This window comes from Cryptotermes secundus, unplaced genomic scaffold (assembly GCF_002891405.2).
Source record: "Cryptotermes secundus unplaced genomic scaffold, Csec_1.0 scaffold152, whole genome shotgun sequence".
In the NCBI taxonomy this organism is placed as follows: Eukaryota; Metazoa; Arthropoda; class Insecta; order Blattodea; family Kalotermitidae; genus Cryptotermes; species Cryptotermes secundus.
In genome coordinates this window covers 1,554,537-1,572,355 of record NW_019720705.1, presented here as the reverse complement: position 1 = coordinate 1,572,355, position 17,819 = coordinate 1,554,537, and the positions used below count along the sequence as shown (strand labels likewise).

The window sequence follows — 17,819 nt, the reverse complement described above, 5'->3', positions numbered from 1 at the left end:
CACGGCAGTGAAAACCTTAAACCGTACAAGTTTACATTTCGTTTAATTTAACTGGACACTTCCGTTGATGAAGCATACTCGTATACTGTTTGGCGGGTTGATTATACAGTTTATATTGTGTACGATAGTGTGTATCCATTTTCAAACTGTCAGCAATTTAGGCAGGTAGATGACCAGTCATGTACTGTAAATATACTAACTGCATAACATTAAACTATGCAAATGGAACAATTAAACTCAAACTGGTTCAGAAACTGCCCATACTGAAAAGCGTGTGGAAGTCAATATGCAGACAATTATAATCACTTTTAAATTGCAATAAGCCCGATGATTGGTGCTAAATTGAGGATCAGTTATTATTTGCTAGAGTTGTCACATAAACCCGAGTTGAGTTCGCACATAAACTCGGCAAAACCATTCAAATATTTCTAAACAAATCAAATTTCAAAAATTGTTTTGAATTTTAAGCAGTGTTTGCTAAAAAGTGCATCGATTAATTTCATATGAAAAGCAGAATATGTAACAACGGACTAGTGTTAAACTAAATTTATCTTTAGTAATCGCCCTTAAGTGAACGGAGTTCATGGAGGTAGGCCTAGGCCCACTGGGGCTGTAGTGCCAAGGGAAAAAGAAAACCCTTAATTCGTTTGTGCTTGGCGAAATGAAGTACAGGTTACAAGGTTTCTTTCAAATAGTAAGGAAAATTGGGTTCAGGCTTTCCTCAAAAACAATATGTTCTGATACTTTCAAGAGACCACTGGGAAGATCAAGACATATATGGGTGGACAATGTTAAAACAGATCTTAAGAGAGATATGATGGGATGATATGGATTGGATTTATCTGGCTCAGGACAGGGACCAATGGAGGGCTCTTGCGAACACGGTACTGAACCTTCGGCTTCCACAAAATGCTGGGAATTTCTTGAGTAGCTGCACAAGTGGCTGCTTCTCAAGAAGAGCTCAGCTCCATGATGATGACTGATGATTGATGATGATGATGATGATGATGATGATGATGATGATATGATACTTTCAAATTACAATTCACGTCTGACTGGCGTGATCAACTCTGAATGATCCATTTCTTTCGATGCGATGTGTACGAACCATCTTCATCCTTTTAAGAACACTGAGATTTCAAGGCGTAACTGAACAAAAACTCGAAAACCCTTGTGAGATTTAAGGTTCTCACAGCGATGATTATGTAAATGATTGCCTTCTGGGATGTGACGCCGTGTCGTCCGGTTAATCGTTACTATCGTTTCGGAGGAGCCTGGTCTTATAAGATGAATGCCACAAATTGGTGACAATATACGAGACTACACGGCATCATATCCCAGAAGACAATCATCAAGGGAACTCATTCAGGATAGCTATACTTCCGGCCGAGAAACAATTCGGGAACCTGGCGATTGAGAACGGGAGCTAACCACTACATAGAGCGTAACTGTTACCCATTAAGAACAGGGACTCCTCAAATTTTTACACAGAACAGATACGTTCCAGTCACAGGATATGCGTTTAAGCGCTTACTGCACATCCTATAGACGACCTCACATGCACGGGACAAGCTACACCTGCTGTGTTGTAGTAGCTCAGCATTATGCAGCACTGCCCTTGAGCCAACGGGACGGTCCAAATGATTCAAGTCTGTCTGCCAACTCAGTATCTGCTCCATATGCAAGGACTCGCGTCTACTCCGCAACTGCGCGTTCCTACACGAAACCGCACGGCCGTGTCTACAGAATGACCCGAGTTATAATGGCTTCTCGTGCCCCACATTAGCCTTCCCATCAAGACACTGCTTCCTTATAAAACAGGAATATAAAATTTTCAAGGAGTAACTTAGGAGATACTAGAAAAAAACTTGTTAAGATTTGAGGCTGTCACCGCGGTGATTATGAAAAATCCTGTGCTCTGGATTGTGACGCCGTGATGTCAGGTAGATATTATTCTGAGGAACCTGTAGCCTCCTTCTGGGTAAGGTAAAAAAGGTTAAGTTGTCCCTGCGTTTAACTAATTAAGCACTAGGCCATGAAGGAGTATGGACAGTGGATGTATAGATCCACATTTTCTTAACCTCGGCACTAGTTGGAGATCAGTGGTCAGTTTCACGCCCCGGCCGCGTTACCCCCGGAGAAAGAGACCCCGGTACGAATCAGATAGGAGGCTTGGTGTGCCCAAGAAGAGAAAATCCTTGACACCACCGGGACTCGAACTCCAACCCCTCGGTCGTCCAGCCTGTAACCAGTCGCTATAACAATTACGCTATATGTTTACCTATCTTTGTTCTTTATTGTTTTCTTGTGTGGTTTCTTTTTCGACGTTATCTAAGACACTTTAGGGTGGAATGTTACGATCATTGGTGAATAATGAATTGGAAAGTATCTGGAAGGAGACGGTGGTGCCCTAATCGAAGATTTTTCTTCTCTTGCTTCCACTTTGAGGCATACGGCTGAATTATCAGTTTCTTGATCATTTTACAGAAGGTAGGACTCATTGGACGGGTGATCAGCTCGTCGCAAAGCTTCTACCTAAACACAGAATAAACGCATACACACACTAAACATCCATGCCCTGAGTAGGATTCTAACCCACGATCCCGGTTTCCGAGCGAGCGAAGACAGTGCATGCCTTAGGAAGCTCGGCTACCGTGACCGGCTGCTAATCGAAGTACTATTCTGTAAGTTGCCTGGAGGAACTGAGAAAGCCACGAAAAGCTTCTGTCACGATAGCAGGTGCCAGATCGTAGGTTCGAACCGAGCACATACAGAATACAAGTTCAGAAAGTTGCGGCTTCACCAACGTGTTCGGTGTGCTGTTTATTGCGTCATGATCTTACACAAAGAGACCCTCCAGCGTATAAACGGGTAAGGGATAAGGGGTGAGATTTTGAAAATCTTCTACACTGGGGATGGATTGAACAGAGACCTCCGAAATTTTGGAAAACATTTACCACACTACGTGACACCACATTCCAGAAAGCGGTAATATTCACAGTCACCACCATGAGAAATCAGAAATACGAAATAAATAAATGTTGTACATGTGCTGCTCATGTGCTGATGAAAACATAAAAGTCGGGCGCCATCAGTGTCAGCATGGAGAGGCATGTTCGCCCTGAAGCATAAAAGAAATAGATAGGAAAATAAAACGAAAAATAAAAGAGAGAAAAGAAAGACGGATACAAATATACAAACAAACAAACACTGAAGACAGGATAGTCACCTATACACAAATCGATAGAAGGGTTGATAGATTTGGTGGGTTATATATTTCTTTTCGAATCAAATAAACCAGTTAGACGCAAAAGGGACTATGTAGATTAATGTTTCCGGGGATGTAGCGCCGTGTGTTTTCTTTCTGCGGTTTATTGAAGGACACTGTCAGTAGCTCAGTCTACACGGCGTCGAATAATGGGGCAATCAGAGCACAATGAACTGGAAAGGACTGGCGAGAAAAGGATCGGTACTGAGGTACTATCCTAGCACTGAATGGAAGGTCTGATTAAACCCACGAATGAATATCACTCACTCAAGGCAGTAGAAGGTCAACAGAGATTCAAACCACATGACTGATAAGTCGAAAGAGTTATCGCTTGGTCCAACTGTCTCCATAACGACGTACAGTCTTGTAAAGAGGCACAGATATTTCGGAGAAATCTGTTGCCTCCATCTTCAATATTCTACATTCTTATACTCTGAAGATGGAGGCAGCAGGTTTCTCCGAAATCTGTGCCTTTTCTACAAGACTGTGTGGCGTCATGTTCCAGACGATTCTTAATATTCACTGTCAAGAGAGCCCCAAACCTTACGAAAAGGAAACACGACCGTGTTTCAGCAAAGCACACTGAAGAATGTGGTCTGTAATGTATATATACCTCAAATATCTTACCATTCATAATCATAAAACATTAAACCAATGGAGCTTCATACCCGCGCCCGTCATACTGCCTTGATACGTTGGGTGAAACACTAGGTGAGGGGCTGCAGAGCCATGTTCCAGTCATTTCCTCCAGCAATTATTAACACACTGTTCGATGCGAAAGCAGCAGTGAGCAGAAAGTTAGATGAAGTGTAACAGAATGCTAGTAACAGACAGCCCTACTTCCAGTTAAGAGTCATCTCAAACGAAAGTAAATAGCCCGTAAGTTTACTGTGCACACCAGTTCATTATGAACGCCGATTTCAGGCTGCCCCATTTAAAATTTATTTTAAATTAAATTTCAGCAAAACACACAATCTTCAGATAAAACGAGTAAAATTCATATTTCAACAGAATAATAATGCACAAGCCGGTCACGGTAGCCGAGCGGTCTAAGGCATGTATTGTTTTCGCTCGCTTGGAAATCGGGATCGTGGGTTCGAATCCCACTCAGGGCATGGATGTTTAGTTTGTGTGTGCGCGCTTTTCTGTGTTTGTGTACAGGTAGAGGCCTTGCGACGAGCTGATCACCCGCCCAAGGAGTCCTACCGCATGTGTAAGATCTAGAAAAACCGAAGTGAACGGAGAAGTTCGTGGAGGTAGGCCTAGGCCCACTGGGGCTGTAGTGCCAAGGAAAAAAAACGCACAATATTCTATTCTATAAATCTATGATACTGTTTATGGAACAAGGAAAAGTACACTTATGGATATACAAGTAGTCAACAAGTTACGCAGAAATTATGCACATCGACTTCGACCGAAATTTGACTAAATGCTTATAATATGGAGGAAAAACTGCTTATGGCCATATGTAAAGAAGGGCCTCTCGCTGATCGATATGGTTGAAGATCAGAATGTCATTTGGCCCCAGTTACAGGTGTAACAGTTCTCCCTGCGAGTACATAATTAAGCACAACGCCATGAAGATATATGGGGGAGTGAAGGTATAGCTCCACCATTCTTGACCTAAGCACTTGATGGCGGTGAGTAGTCAGCTTCACGCCCCAGCCACCTTGTCGCCCGGAAAACAGCCCCCGGTACCCACTGGACAGAAGGCTGCGTGGGCACAAGAACCGATCTGGCCACTGTGGAGTAGAAACAAATCTCCTACCTTTACCGCGAATCGAACACCGGTCATCCAGCCCGTAACACGTCGCTATACCGACTGAGCTATCCCGACTCCCAATTATAAGTGTTAGAAATCGAATTTTTGGAAAATCTGTGAAGTGATTTATTTGATACATGCAAAAGAGCAGTGATGGCCTTGAGTAAAGTGCACTTTGTAAACGCCCATTCCTTCTCCCTTCCTCGTCTCCACGTTACAGGCAGTCATGACTGTTTCGAAATTACGCCCTCAATCCGGCATTAACAAGACCCTCCGCTGCCTCGGCGTTCGTTGGCTCACACTGTACAGTTCAGGTGCGCTCAGTCTGCGGGCCATTGCACGTCGTGTGGCCCTTATAACGTGCCGGTAAGTAACTAGGGCCGTTCCTAAAGTACGGCAAATCGGGGGGAACATCCAGGCCCTCCAGTTCGTGTCACGGTTCTCGTTCAATTCTGTGTTTGCAATGTGGCCCTTGCAACGTGCCAGTAACTAACTAGGCCCGTTCCTAAAGTACGGCAAATTGGGGGGAACATCCAGGCCCTCCAGTTTGGTCACGGTTCTCGTTCAATTCTGTGTCTGCAACGTGCCAGTAACTAACTAGGCCCGTTCCTAAAGTACGGCAAATCGGGGGGAACATCCAGGCCCTCAAGTTCGTGTCACGGTTCTCGTTCAATTCTGTGTTTGCAATGTGTCCCTTGCAACGTGCCAGTAAGTAGGGCCGTTCCTAAAGTACGGCAAATCGGGGCGAACATCCAGGCCCTCCAGTTTGGTCACGGTTCTCGTTCAATTCCATGTTTCCAAGCAGTCTGATTTTGTTAACAGTGAATTCATTATTTGATAAGACTGTGTTGCAACGAGAATCACTAGAGGCAGGTGGCTAATGCTCATCAATTATTTAGTAAGATAGCGGTCGCTTGCCTCAAAGGAGTGTGTGACTGCTCGTAGCAGTTGGCAAATACCATTAATTATTCCGCGTGTGCCACCTCGTTTGTGGATGGTGAATTCGCTTATCAATTCTCCGGCAGAACTGCAGCGCTGGGTGTTGACACTGACACGTGTCAGCTCAACACTGTTTCGATATGTGAGTTATAATGTATGATTCAAGCATTGGTAAGCACACGTCAGCGAGATGTTTATGTCGTGCTGACTACAGACCCGAGTGTTTGCCAACTGTAGATGCGGATGTCAAGATTTTCCAGTGTGCACTGTTGAAGCGATTGAATTGACTTTCGCGTCTTTTCGGGTAGAATTGCCACAGTTTATTGTCAGGAAGTTGGAACCTTATTCTTTTCTTCATCTGGTTACTTTATTTCAGGTCAAGGTTCTAACCTCAGCACCTACTATTTTTTTAATTCACGTATATAAAACAGACGGTAAACGTACAGTTATGTATACGTTAATATACGTGCATATACGTGAATATAAGTTTTATATCTTATGTGGTGTACTGAAGAAGTATGGAGCCTTACGTCTCGCTGGGGGATTCATGAAACATTAGCTATGGAAACACATGTCTCTGTACGCCGTTTATTTTTACACCGAGTGTTCATATGCAGTTCCTTGCACATCTTTTATGGCCCGATGTTACTGTATAATTTCTCCGAGAAGTGATGTTCTGCGTCGTGGGACGGTGAGAGCGTTCAATTATCTGCTTCTATATTGATAACCCGGAAAAACGTTCAACTGACTACTCAATATTCAGCGGGTTCGTTAAGTACAAATACGTTCATATTATATAACTTTATAACTTTATTTTTCCGTCAGAACACAACAACTAAGGAGTATCAAGGTCAATACCCAGCTATTCCTCACTACATGTTTCGGCCGTTAACGGCCATCATCAGGTGAATACAAATCAACAAACATATACTACTGAACTGTGGTAAAATTAGATACAATGACAAAAATAGTTAATTCTTTTGTGTAAAAATACAACGGTCATTTATATATATAACTGAAGGTTATAATATAAAACAATATTCATATTGTTATGAATGTTTTCATTACGATGGCAAAAAATCTAGTTTAAGTTTTTGGTATTCAGCCTTGAGGTATAATACTCGTAAAAAGAGTCACTAAGTTACGCGAGCTGCCTTTATGAATTTGTGTACCTTGCGTTTTAATGAAATTAGGCGTGCAAAAGTAAGTTTCATTACTTCCTGCTGGAACTTACTTATTTCACTGCCACGACTGAATGTGGCAAGAGAGAACGTGGGATGTTTAGGAAGGTTACGCAGTTCTTAACGATTAATTTTATACTAACAGACCTACATTCTTTGGCCTTCCCGTCTCCTATATGAAAATTAAAGACTGGTAATACCGCCACGGCCGATCACAGTGGCCGCGCGGTCTAGGGAATGAACTGTTTTCGCTCGCTCAAACACTGGAATCGTGGATTCGAATCCCATTTGAGGCCTCGATGTCCGCGTGTGTTTATTCTGTTTGTGCTGTCCTGTGTGTGCAGGTAGCGGCTTTCCGATGGGCTGATCCCCCGTCCAAGGAGTCCTACCGACCGTGCTAAAGATCAAGAAACTGAAAGGCGGCCAAGGACCAACAAAGGGCTGTACAGCCATAGATAGATACTCGTATTTAGAATTATTGCAACGTGTTAGTGACTGAGGGGAAAAAGTAGACTGACAATGAAACAGCTTCAGAAGTTTCTTACCATGACGTACGGTATTACACTGGCTCTTCCTGGCTTTCTGGATTTTGTCCAGCGTGCGATATCCTACAAAGAGAACAATGTTTCGGGAGTTCGATCTGCTTCCTTTCTCAGATGAGAGATTCCTATTCAGTTTGGTCCTTAGAAAGAGCTCCAGTGATTACGACTCGGCTCTTCCTAACGGACCCATCCGAGTACGTAACCTTAGTCTTACGGCGGGAGCAGTTTCAGATCCGAAACCTTGTTCTGTTTCAGATGATACCAATTAAAAGTGAAAACCCTAAAATTTCTAGTTGCATTGATTAAACAATCGCATTCCTTTACCATGCGTATAATACGAGTATTAAGTGCATCTAATGTTAGTTTATATTTACTTTAATAAAGAAGAAAAGTCATTTTTACGAGGGATGTGCATGAGCCAATCAGATATATGATCATTCTGTACAGACAAAATTAATGTGTCGCAAAATTCTGCCCATAGCAGCTACTTTAGCGTCAGTTCCTTCATACATTGGAGCTATTTATGTTTGAGGGTCAAAGAACGGGGAACGTGGAAAGCATTTTTTTTATATGACTTTAAAATCATACTTGAGACTTGCTCTTGTCGTTATTAAACTTTGAAGCTTTTGACACTTTGAACTCTACTGATGAGGCACGCTTTACTGCGTTTGTTCCTCACTGAAGTTACAAAACGAAATGATGTTTGTCTTTGCTTCTCAAAGAACTGCGTATTCCGTGCTTGTGACTGTTATTCTGACTTCGTTACGATGTGGAAAAAATATATTTTGGGGTCGCCATTTTCATATCCTATAGTACATAGAAATTACAGACAATTTTTCTGTGTACATAGCAATACACCGGTGACCTTTGTGGACATATTCATGAAAAGAAATGGCGGTTAGTAAGCCAAATGCCTTATGAGAAGGCAGGGGCTAATGAAACAGCTGCTTCTGTTAGTATTTGTCAAAGCCAAAGGTGGCTGTTCTTTCCCTAAACAGAAACAGTATCTAATAACATGTTTAAAAGTTGAGAAATTTATTTATAGTATAACAGTATTGACGGATTCGTTCCCTTTTGTTTAATTACATCGAGAATTGTTACACCATGGAAAAATATGTTGGGTATTATTTTTCTCTACGAACTCTGTTACCAACTTTTTTTTTCGCTCAGATAAATATTTAGCGGGTTAGGTGCGAGGAACAATCCAAACAGACAAAAACGCAAATAGTTCTTTGTGTAGAGCGCCCGTTATTGTCGTCAGATTGCAAACAAATGTGGTGTGCGCCGACAAAGCTCGGGAAGGTTCCTTCTTCTTCTTCTTCTTCTTCCTCCTCCTCCTCCTCCTCCTCCTCCTCATCATCATCATCATCATCATCAGCGTCGTCATCTACAAAGGCTAGAACTTTTAACCCGTTCCAATGCCATGGTTAGTCAAACTGGTCTCCCCCTCTCCTCAATGGCCGGCAAGCCTCACTCCCTAATATCTCCTTAATAATAAAATTTCATGAAAATTAGTTCAGCGAGGACAGGCAGATAAAGAGACAAGGCATATAATTCAGACATGAAGCATAAACAAGAAGTTCCTGGAAGAGCTAATTGACTACTTTCATATTACGCGACACGGACCGCATAGAAAACGACGCATCCAACAATTCTTCTACTGTTGGATGTGTATTCGTTTCCGCGGTAGCGTTTTTACCTAACCGTTGCCTAGCATACACATACAGACACACGAACCAATGGGAGGGATTTATAAGTGCGCCTTCGAGATAGGGTCCGGTGCCACAACACACATACCAAGTTTCGTAAAGATTGGTTGAGGCATTCAAAAATTGAAGGGTGTGGCGCTACACAGAGAGTATGGTGATTGCATAAGCCTACTTTTATTTTTTCAAAATAAGGAAAGTTGGCTAAAAAGTGTCCGAGCAGGAAGCGCCGCAACTCTAATGTGGAAGCCACAGGGCTCGTTTCTGATACCGCTGTAGTCCTTGGCCCCAGCAAATGCGGATGGCTCCGGTGGGGAGCCCACCGACGCTCACCATGTGAATACATATACAAATTTCAGATACGTAAAGCCAAATACAGCGGCGAGCAAAACTATCCTCTGCTTTTCATTCATCGACCAAGGACACTCCTCTCACTCAGATGATAATACTCTCGAACCGTGCGTCTCGCACGAAATATTCCCACCGTATTTACATGCATTTAATTCGAGAAAAATCTTCTTTATTAGGCGAGCGGCTGTGGTTGCAATAACAAGAACGCTCCATTGTGCTCTGTGATAGGTTTCCATTTCCTCGTCGTTTCTGCTTCGCCACACGACATCAGCTACAGATTGCATCCAGCGGGCTGAATGGAGGTAATTCGTCTAACTCGCTTGAGGAGGTGGGCGCAGTAGTCTGTTTCGAATACCTGACTGAGGTATGTCATGGCGTTACTCAGTCTCTCCAAGTATGCTCTGAAACAGGCCACGGCCCCGTCCTCCTGCAGTGCCCGTGGTTAGTTACCCCTGATTCCGATTTGGGATCTCCTGGTACTCCACGGTTTTCTTCAGTTCCTCTAGGCAAGCTCCTGAACAGAACCTGAACATGGGTTCTCATTCCTTCCTTCCACATATTTACCAACTTGCAATTACAAATCGTCCTACCTTTCAACTCTACCTAGGAAAGTGTCGTTAAAGAAACAACAATACGTTCCTAATATTATCCTACGCCGGTCACGGTAGCCGAGCGGTCTAAGGCATGCACTGTCTTCGCTCACTCTGAAGCCGGGATCGTGGGTTCGAATCCCACTCTCGGAATGGATGTCTGTGTGCGTTTCTCTGTGTTTGTGTACAGGTAGAGGCCTTGCGACGAGCTGATCACCCGCCCAAGGGGTCCTACCGTATGTCTAAGATCTAGTAAAATTGAAGTGAAATGAAGTTTCATAGAGGTAGGCCTAGGCCCACTGGGACTGTAGTGGCAAGGGGGGGCAGTAGTAGTAGAAGTAGAAGTAGTAGAAGTAGTAGTAGTAGTAGTAGTAGTAGTAGTAGTAGTAGTAGTAGTAGTACCAGCTCCGGTCACGGTAGCCGAGCGGTCTAAGTCATGTACTGTCTTCGTTCGCTTGGAAACCGGGATCGTGGGTTCGAATCCCACACAGGGCATGGATGTTTAGTTGGTGTGTGTGCGTTTTTCTGTGTTTGTGTACTGGTAGAAGCCTTGCGACGAGCTGATCACCCGCCCAAGGAGTCCTACCGTATGTCTAAGATCTAGTAAAATTGAAGTGAAACGAAGTTTCATAGAGGTAGGCCTAGGCCCACTGGGGCTGTAGTGGCAAGGGGAGGCAGTAGTAGTAGTAGTAGTAGTAGTAGTAGTAGTAGTAGTAGTAGTAGTAGTAGTAGTACCAGCTCCGGTCGCGGTAGCCGAGCGGTCTAAGTCATGTACTGTCTTCGTTCGCTTGGAAACCGGGATCGTGGGTTCGAATCCCACATAGGGCATGGATGTTTAGTTTGTGTGTGTGCGTTTTTCTGCGTTTGTGTACTGGTAGAGGCCTTGCGATGAGCTGATCACCCACCCAAGGAGTCCTACCGAATGTCTAAGATCTAATAAACCGAAGTGAAACGGAGAGTTTCATTGAGGTAGGCCTAGGCCCAAATGAGGGCTGCAGCGCCAATGGAAAAAAAAATGAACCTAACTGTGCCCAACTCAATAGTAAAAGCGTATAAAAATGTTGTTAAAGTAAACAGGGGGTTCTTTTAACGTTGTTAAATTTGTAAAAACACGTTAAAAAACTTTTGTTTATTAAGAAGACAAAATGAGCTTTAAATATCAAAACTGAACAAAATGAAATGCTTTTATATCTCAGTCACACATTTATCAGTGGTATGTTCTTCAAGAAGAGCTACCGTGTATAGAGATTTTACAGTCGAAATGGTATCAAAACGGAAGAAAGAATGTTAGTTCTAGCGCGTAGATACGTCAACAACAAGAATGCCCAATAAAACAAGAATTTCTGGCAGAACCTATCGCCTACTTTCATTTCACTGCAATATCAGTACCTAATATGACAAGTAGCAAGGAGGGTTTAGTATGCGAGATGAAGCCAATAAAACAATACAGTCTTGGAGGCTTCAACGTCAGTAATACCGGAGAAAGTGATGTATGAAGGGTATGAAGTATAGTGTTGCGATTGCCTCGGATGGCATGATATATGTACCAAGTTTAATGTTGATTCGTTTGGAAATTCAGGCAATATTAAGGTGATTACCTCGACAGACTGAGAGGCTGCAATATTGATGTTACTAATGGGAACGAATACTGATGTATGCTCTTGAGATAACTTTAGATGGCACGACATATACATAACAAGTTCATGAATTCAAGTAATTATAAGGACATTTTATTTTTTCTTTGGCACTACAGCCCCAGTGAGCCTAGGCCTACCTCCACGAGCTTCTCCGTTCACTTCGGTTTTTCTAGATCTTACACATTCGGTAGGACTCCTTGGGTGGGTGATCAGCTCGTCGCAAGGCCTCTATCTGTACACAAACACAGAAAAACGCACACACACAAACTAAACATCCATGCCCTGAGTGGGATTCGAACCCACGATCCCGGTTTCCAAGCGAGCGAAGACAGTACATGCATTAGACCTCTCGGCTACCGTGACCGGCTATAAGGACATTACCTCAACAATTTTAGAGAGGCTGTAGTGTTGGTACTACTGATGAGAGGGATTTCTTAAGTATACCGTTGATATGACCTTAGGGGGAATCATACACATGCCAAGTTTCGTAAAGATTGGTACAGGAGCTCAAGCAATATTAAGGTTCTGCTTCAGAAATTCGAGAGGCTGTAATGTTGGTATTACTGATGGGAGAGACTGATGAATTGTCTTTAAGGTGGACTCAGGTGCCGTGATACACAAGTCAATTTTCATATAGATTGGTTCAGGCGTTCAAATTTAATGGGGGGATACACATACAGACACACACACACTGACAGAAGGTGATCTCATACGCATAATTTTATTTTTAAAAATAAGGAAAATAGGGTGAAAATGTGCTGCTTGCCGCTGATAATTTACCAGCGATTCCCAGCGTATACACGATAAAAAGGAAGTCTGTGATTATCCACCTCATCTGGTGGGCCTAATATCACAGAAGGGAACTCCAACAGCTGACACTCGTAATACTTGCGCACCGCGACAGCTTCGCCTGACTGCTGGCAGATAACCTCGACATCATAAACATTATTAATGCAAGATGGCCGCAATGAGACAGGCAAAGCCGCACAGACAGGCACTACAGGCCTAGAACAGGGGTGGCTAACCATACTCAACAACGGAGTAGCATAAGTTAAATTTCAGAAGTTTTGGGGCCCCAAGCAGACGCTATAGATTGGATATCGTCGGTGCTTAGCTACGTACCTTCCACGTACCACATCTTCTACGTGTAATTCTGTCGCAAAAACGGGGGTATTTATTTGTTGCCTTTCGCATACGACACGCGAGCCATAGTTTTATCACTTGTGTTACTGAAGCTCGTCCAGTTTGAGCAACGCTTCAAATCGTATCCTTATATGTTAATGGTTCTATCTCCAAATTTAATTACTTTTGCGTTAAAAATGCATTTAATTCCAGAGGACTTAAGAACATTAATGTGAATAAAATCGCAACAGAAATAAAAAAAGAACCCCTTTCTTTTACCCCCTATGTTCTGACTATCCATGTTTCAGGCATCATGTCCTTGCTTTCTTTGTTGCACAAAATGTGGAGACAGACCCACTGTGAGGTAAGGTGACGAAATGTTAACCCCTAGACACGCCCTTTTTTTATGAGAGTCACGTGACAGACGCCATGAGCCAGACCTGCTTTATATCCAGATACAAAATGACATATGACGACGTAACTTTGGCACTTCACACGTTCAAATCGAATTTAATATTATCATATAAACTTCAGTAGGCCCTACATTTCAAAATCAGAAATGCATGGTTTATCTAATTCTAATATCAAATTTCCTGATTTTATCCGTAACTGAATTTTTCACATCAACTTAAATGTGTAGTCCAGATGTAATTATTTTACAAGGAAAAATGTGCCGATTACATCATATCTGTAACGCGTGTGGTGCTCGTGAGCGTGCGTATCTGTGTACCTTCATCTAATTAACATTTCCCGAAAGAAGACACTAATATTCGAATTGTCGAAAACTTATATCATCGGTCTTCGCCTGAGATCATCAGTTCGTGCTTAACCCGACAATTTGTAAGGTATAAATAACTTCACGGAAACCAGTTTTTTTCCAAGTGCTTTTCAGTTTTTAAAGTGGCATTTATATTCCTACGAACTTTCTTTTTTAAAGGCAGTTCTGTTCCTAGTGATTTTTCAAAAAGTCTTTGTTTCCAGTGATTTTAATTTTTACAATTAATCTTTAGAAATTTTTCTGCCCTTCGGAACACTTAAAGAGACCTACTTCTACAAAATATCTATAGTTTATGTATAGTCTTTATAAAGTTGTTACAAATTATACTTTAGATTTTAAATCTGTATTATATTTTCTTGTTTGTTTGCTTTTCCATTTTATTGCACATTCTAAGTTACAAAACAAACAGAACAAAAGTCATACACATTTCCAGCACAATGTGCCACGGCTCCATCTCTCGCACTACCACATAATGGGAAGTCTCAGTTTTATGACATCTGGCTTCCAGATACGCGAAAGTAGACGCTCGTCGTCCCTATGCTTACATAAAAAATTTATACCGATCTGTAACGTAACGTAACCTGCCCTATCCATGGAAGATTATGCTTCAGAAGAAATGCATGGTTACAGTAGGTTACTCGTACACTTTGCATTATAAAAGAGAACATGACAAAGTCACGACACGTCAAACACTGAGCAACGACCGAGGACAAGAAAAAAGAAAAACGAAGTGAGAGAATCGCTTCATACTTTTAAGAGTTCTCCATTCGAATTCCAGCTAAGAAATCGGCAAACATAGTGGCTTTTTATGTAAGCTGTGACGTTTTCACGGCGGGGAATATAAAGAAAGCAGTCTTCTGGGATGTGGCATCGTGTAGATATTGTGTTAACCGACGTTTCGGAGGAACGTATTGCCTCCATCTTCAGGGTAGAAGACAAGAAGAAATCCGCGCTCATGCTGGTTCGCTCGCGGATTTCTTGTTTTCTACCCTGATGATGGAGGCAATACGTTCCTCCAAAACGTCGGTTAACACAATATCTACACAGCGCCACATCCCAGAAGACTGCATTCTTCATAGTGGCTTTTTGTTTTCTTTTCTGAGTTAACTGATTCTTAACAATACCACCATAGAGTCCTCGTTCACGGAAGCCTTGCCGCATTTAACCTCACGCGAAATATCCCAAGTAGCAGAAAACATGTCTTATATAACAAAATACTTATCGGAATTCAACAGCTAGCGCTATGTGTTTTCGACGGTTTGTTATGGTGTTTTAATATCGTTACAAGATACAAGATTATGTTGCTGGACAGTTCCTGCTCGGTATATCAGAGATTTTGCGTTGTTCAATGTTTGCTCCTTATTTAAAAATTGTCCCTCTGCTAGATGCGCAGCAGCTGCTAATGCTGTCTGCAGGGATGTCGACGTATTCGGAGCCAGGAATGTTCTACCCAAACAAATTTTAAATATAGTATAACTGTTAGTATTTTTATTATTTGCATGTCCAGTAAAACAAAATGAATTACGTATATTATTATTATCCTCTGAAAATCTATATTATTCATTTCTTAATTAAATATTTATGTTTCATTCCTCAATTCGTAATAACATTTAGTTTAATGATAATGAAATTATTATTACTGTCATAATTATCAGCTATTTGTTTGTTTACTTTTACTTTTATTCATTATTATTTCTTCCAAGTACTTAACTGTAATTTGTATTTGACTTTTAATATGTTTGTCTATAATGTAATTCATTCATCTGCACTGTGCTGTGTCTGTAATTGGCCTTGCGACTGTTGACTCGGCACATTAATAATAAAGAATTGAATTGAACTCAATTGAATTATCCATCGTCTAGTCCCTATCTAAAAACCGTCCTATTTATTTTTCAAAACACAACAACTAGATATACCTATTGGGTCCAACTGAGTAGGTTTTACCTGAAGACATACAGAATCCAGTTTCCGAAACGTTGTGTTTTGAAAACTGAACAGGATTGTTTTCAGATACAGAAAAGAAGATGGATACTATCCCAAAACACAATATTTGTACCAATGTACCATTGTCACGAGCTTTTAGATCTTATTGTTACAGGTGCATTTTTATTCAAATTTCTAGTTAAAACACGTGTACAACATTTCGGAGGTTGGTTCGGTAACCATTTTTAGGTAAAAGGAATATCGTTTACCTTGTACGGACCATTAGGTTGAAGCTGGTCCTCACTAACAGACGTAGAATTTGAAGGTCCTCACGGGTATAGTTAAGGCTGCCATTTTCTGTAACTTCAAAATGGAGAACCAAAGGATGAACAACGTCAAATAGAAGTTTCCCATGACTGAAATTTGCATCCTTTACTGGTGCTTACGTTGTTTAAGGACGCTATCACCTTTATTGGTTGTGTAGAGTCAAACGGTAAGATTGTCACGTCGTGTATCATTCGTTGTTTAATGAGGCTCTCAATGTCAAACTACAAACCGTCAAATGATAGGTAAATCATGAAATGGAAGGGATCTGGAAGGAAGACGTCGTATCATGATCAAGGTACTATCGCGGAATTTGCCTGGAGGGACTGAATAGAACCTCCAAAACCTCAGTCAGGATAGCCGTTGTCCCTGCCGATATTTGAACCAATGACTCCCCTAATACATACCTCAAACAACCTGCTCGGAAAGACTGTCGAGTAGTTATGAATCTGGACGGAGGCAGAAGGGATATCTCTCACAGCATTCGGCTGGAAATGACAGGAAACCCATTAAAAGATCACATTTAATAGCAAGTATTATTATTATTATTAGAGGGGGTGGGTTTCCCCAAGAACTTAGACCAGTTATTGGTCCATTGTGCGTCCCCCTTTAATTTCAACTGTCGCCATACCCTACCGGTACTGGTGCGTGCTATAAGCCAAGTTCAGCCAACGAGGTCGGCCCTCGGTACCTGATATTTCCCCCATCTACCAGAGGCATTGGACTCTAATTGGGCGGGAAATGTGTTGCCTAATTTTGCTCAGAGGTCTCCTAGAGACAGGGGGATCTTTTACGTGCCGTAAATCTACGACACGGGATCCATGGCTTAAAGTCCCTCCCTCCACGACCTCCGCCGGGTTTGAACCCGCGTACCTTGAGTCATGAGGTGGGAACGTTACCCCTAGACTACGGAGGCCGCTTTCATAGCAGCTAACTGACAGAGTTTCGAAACGGGAACCTCACGAATATACCGTACAGCGTTGTCACAATAACGATTTGCTCGATATATCTCACAGAGAATAACAACGCGCCTGTTGGTTCAGTTACAGCCAGACTCGTCACAGTTGATTAGAAACGACTGTGCTAGCCGTTCCGTCAGTTGAAAATCATAAAAAGTCGATATCAGGAAGGACGGCTGGTGGCAGACAGAAGAAAAGAAAAAGCAGGCCGATCACAGCGAAAACTGAGGGTATAATGCAACAATATTCGCTCTGCCTGCGGACTAGTTTCTTTCTTTCCAAATATCCCGAAGTTTTCTCTTTATGTTTTAGTTACGTCCCTTCGTTTATATTGGAAATCCTTTGCTGTTTAGATTAAATTTTCTACAAAACCGCACAGCCTCAGGATAAGCAATTTATAATTCGACGAAGTATTATGACGCATTTCATATAAAAAAATATCCTTCTCTAGCAATAAACCTCCAGCCATACTTAGTTCCTTACTTTTAATTATTTTTTTAATTCGCTTAGTGGGGGGTGGAGTCCAACTAGATCCACTCGGCACGGCGGCCACTGATTGGCCTATTGTAGCCTGCCCCGGGTGATTATGATGATGGAGAATTTGGTGGAATGAAGGTTTGCAGGGGAAACCGAAGTACTCGGAGAAAACCCGCCCCAGCGCCACTTTGTCCACTACAAATCCCACATGACGACCAGACCCGGTATCGAACCCGGGACGCCGCGGTGGGAAGCCAGCG

General features: G+C 42.2%; 1 protein-coding gene across 2 annotated transcripts in view; it reads right to left on the bottom strand.

Moving 5' to 3' along the window:
• The window catches only part of LOC111871474, a 252,688-nt gene that overhangs the window by 197,743 nt on the left and 37,126 nt on the right, over window positions 1-17,819 (bottom strand). The window contains exon 2 of one of the 2 annotated variants that reach the window (XM_023864636.2): window positions 16,531-16,611. The exons of the other annotated variant lie outside the window; for it this stretch is intronic. The gene's annotated coding sequence lies outside the window, so the exon portion shown is untranslated. The remainder of the gene's footprint in view (window positions 1-16,530; window positions 16,612-17,819) is intronic. 2 annotated transcript variants of the gene reach the window in all.